Genomic DNA, 4,152 nt, shown 5'->3' on the forward strand with positions numbered 1-4,152 from the left:
TATGGCTGGACCCTATGGTGGACTCCATGCGGGTATGTTTGTAGTTCCGTTGTATCATGGATTGACATCGGAGGTCACGCGAGTGACAGGCGCAGGAGACGTGCGTAGTCGCATGTGATGCAATGGCCAACGTCACGCGAGTGACAGGCGTGTGTGAGACGCTTCTAGTCATGTGGATATGACTAGGATCTTTGGCTAACCCTATGATGCTACGTCATATGGGTATGATTGTGTTTGAAATATTTGTGACTGATGTGATGTGGTTATGCATGCATATCATTGTTGTTTGTTGGTTGTGAATTATCGAATTAACACCGTTCTCGCTGAGAACGGGTTTACCGGGTTCAACCTGGGCTACTCACTAAGCAGTTGTGTTTAGCCCTCGTGGTTTATATTTTTCAGATCACGAGGATTTCGCCTAGCGCATCCGGCAGACGACGACCTGAGAGAGGCAGCATCATGTATGAGATTTGTATTCTGAACTATGGAACTTGTATTTCTCGTATTTTGTACGGTTAATTATAACTATTTGGACATGTGTTATTTTGCGATACTGATCGCCTGTTGTATTTTCCGCTGCTTACTCTATTAGTTGAAAAATATTTTTGGATTTTGTATTTTTGCTTCCATATTATTATTTTATTACTATTTGTCCATGTGGCACAACCCGTATACTGTACACGGGTTACGGGTGTCATATTGCATGTCTACTATCTCCATATGATTCGTGAACATATCTGATCTGTTGGGTTTTCCTGGGATCTCATGAGCGAATCCTATTCCTAAGAGATCAATTATAGGGTTTGCGCAGCGGATATAAAACAAAAATTTGAATAAAACCCTATAACCATGCATGCATGCTTACGTAGAAACGTTAGAACGCTTACCTCAATCGATCCGGGGTCTGTTTCAATTGATCCTTTCGTCCGATCACTCAAGGCAGGAAGATTACCTCGCCCTCTACACGTATCCACACCTCGGGATGGATTCCAACGATTGGAACTTGTCTACTAGGACCCAAATCTGCTATTCGGTATATCGTTTCGAGAAAACGAGACTTAGAACTCCTTGAACTCTTTTGATCTCACCAAAAGCTGTCAAAAGTCAGCTCCAGATGGCAGTGAAAGTCTCTTTCTTTTATTAGGGTTTTAATCTCCTTCTGTGATTTAACCTTAATTCGGTCTAATTTTCGAAAACCCGAGAGCGGGAACAGACGGTCCAGAAATGCACGTGGACCGTCCGTTCCAGCAATTCAGAACGGACGGTCTGCCTATGTGGACCGTCCGTTCAAGACAAGCCAGAACAGACGGTCTGCCTTCTACGGACCGTCGGGGCTGGACCTGGCGGACCGTCGGGGCTGGCCCCTTCGCCCTTCCGTCTCGGTTTTTCCGTCTTTTTCTCGTGTCTTTTTTTGTCCCTGCGTGTGTGACCCTGTAGGCTCATTCGATATAGCAGTATAACCCGAAATCTCTATTTCGGGTATACAAGTCATAGGCGGTCTCTAGCAAGACACTATGACCACCTATGTCGAATAGAGTTTGGTCGTGATCTTACGAACGCCAGTGATGATTTCCGGCTGATGATCCTTTCGCATCGCGATATCATATGTCGAACATAAGGCATGGACGAGCCCCTTATCTGATTCGACTGCTTTCTCGTTCACCGAGCCACACAGTTCTACATTCTCACTCACACGAGGGACCCAACGATATCTCTCTCTTTTACAAGAGGTACAAATCCCGTCTTGACTATCTACAATCCAGTACATGATTCGTGCCATACCTGATACATGCCTTTATAGTTCTCCTATTACGCAGAACGTTTGACGTATTCAAAGCACGCAACTCCTCATGTCGGATTCCGTAGATATCTCAGGTCTTAGGATCCAATCATGGAACCGTCATATGAGATTCAAGTCATGACTCTAGTCCATGTGACAATCTACTGTGGGTTAATCCGGTATTCCGTTCTCCAACGAATACCTATGATTGTGATCGTATCCAATACCTATGATCATCTATATGATCATCAATCACACATCATACTAGTCTTATTACATCATTATTCCTACAATGACATACGACTAGGGAGTTTAGTATTGTTCATAACAATACATGGATTTCATAACATATTAAAGCATGCACAATACGTAATGAATAAAAAACTCATCCATAAAACCATAGAAAACGTCAATACATCAAATGTATCCAAGTAAAGCTCGCAAATGATAACTTCTATTTTTCTCTATATTTTGATAAGAGTTTGTCTAGGTTTTACGGGATAATCACATGCATTCATAGACATTCTAGGCGTGTTAGGACACAAAACCCGGCCGTGCTTTAGTTTTGCAGAGTTACAGGTTTCGAAGATGATTGGACTCGGAAAGGAGCTATTTGGAGCATTAAAGGAGAAGTCTGGATGAGGTACTCATGTTACGACATTAATAACTTTCTCTACAGATATCCAAATCATGCGAAACTTATACCATTGGAAAGAGCACTTTAAGAGCTTCGTGTAGACACAAAAATCGCGTAAATCCGACACAGGAGCAGAAAGTTATGAGTGTATTCGTGAAGACCAGAAAACTGTCAGTGCAGTGCCGGATCTAACTGGATCCGGTCCGAATCAAGACACCTATGCTCGAGCCCAGGAATCTGGATCCGGTCCGGATCCACCTGGAATCGGTCCGGATCCAGTCAAAAACCCTGTTTCACGATTTTCAGCATCCTAATCGGAATAGGACTCTTGGGAGCCGCCCTAGGGTTATAAAAAAGCCCTAGCCACGTCCTAAAATATCAAAGAACCTTAGAGAACACTTAGATACAGATTTTTGGAGAGCTTTTGGTGAGAGAAGAATAGAAGTTCACGGGATTTCGGAAAGAAGAAGGAAGATTCGATCGTGGAGACTACAAATCTGCATGAGCCTTTCTTTCCTCTCTTTTATCTCTTTCTTTATGAGCTTTTTATTGTTTTCTATGAACTGTGAGTAGATCCACGACTATGGGTTAGGGATTCATATGTGTTTTGGGTATGTTTGAACCCTAACTTGGATTTCGACGTTATGCTTGTTTCGGTTTATCGATCTATCCTTTCTTTTCTATTGGTGTTGCTAATCACTTGGCCAATATTCTGAATCACATAGAGATATGAGTTTAGTTTCGGATCGAGATCGATGAATGAATCGTATTATTCACATAGAGATATGGTTTAATCGATTTAGGATTGATGATAGCGTTCTTCATGCATGTAGGGTCAACTTGAATAGATCGAGAGATTGACGAGTTATTCTAGGTAGTGAGTTAGTAGACCGAGAGGTGAATTCTCTATTTTTGTTGCTTGATGATTCCCGAATACAAATACGATGTCGTTATTCTCGCATGCTTAGTAAATACCCATACACGCGAATACGATCCCGACACCCGTAGTCATCCTTGTTTGATAGATCACTTGTTTTCATTTCGTTCTTATTTCGTTTCCTATAGATTCCATATACTTCCATCATCACTTGCTTGCTTGCTTTGATCTATTTTGGATTTAGATTTGGATTTAGCAACCGGTCCTCGTGTTCGACCCCGTGTTACGACAATCCATATCCTTACGATGAGTTGTGAATCGGGTTATAAATTCTAGACTCGGTACACACGTATCAGCAAACAGTACATCATAGAGCACTAAACCAACAATCTCCCACTTGCTCTAATCATGGACTGCTAAACATCTAATGTCCATATCCCTAACATGACCATCATGCTTCGACGAAGGGAGAGGCTTCGTCAACGGATCGACAATGTTGTCATATGTCGACACTCTGCAAATGTGCACGTCTCCTCTGTCTATGATCTCCCTGATAAGGTGAAATCGTGTGAGAATGTGTTTGGATCGTTGATAGGATCTGGGTTCTTTCGCTTGTGTGATTGCTCCATTGTTGTCACAATACAGAGCAATGGGGCTATCAGCACTAGGAATGACACCCAAGTCGCCAACAAACTTCCTGATCCAAACAGCTTCTTTTGATGCGTCCGACGCTGCAATATACTCAGCTTCTGTAGTAGAATCTGCAACGGTCGCTTGCTTAGAACTCTTCCAGCTAACAGCGCTTCCGTTCAAGCAAAAAACATAGCCAGACTGCGATCTGTAGTCATCCGGGTCTGA

This window comes from Tarenaya hassleriana, unplaced genomic scaffold (genome assembly GCF_000463585.1).
Source record: "Tarenaya hassleriana unplaced genomic scaffold, ASM46358v1 Cleome299, whole genome shotgun sequence".
Taxonomy (NCBI): Eukaryota; Viridiplantae; Streptophyta; class Magnoliopsida; order Brassicales; family Cleomaceae; genus Tarenaya; species Tarenaya hassleriana.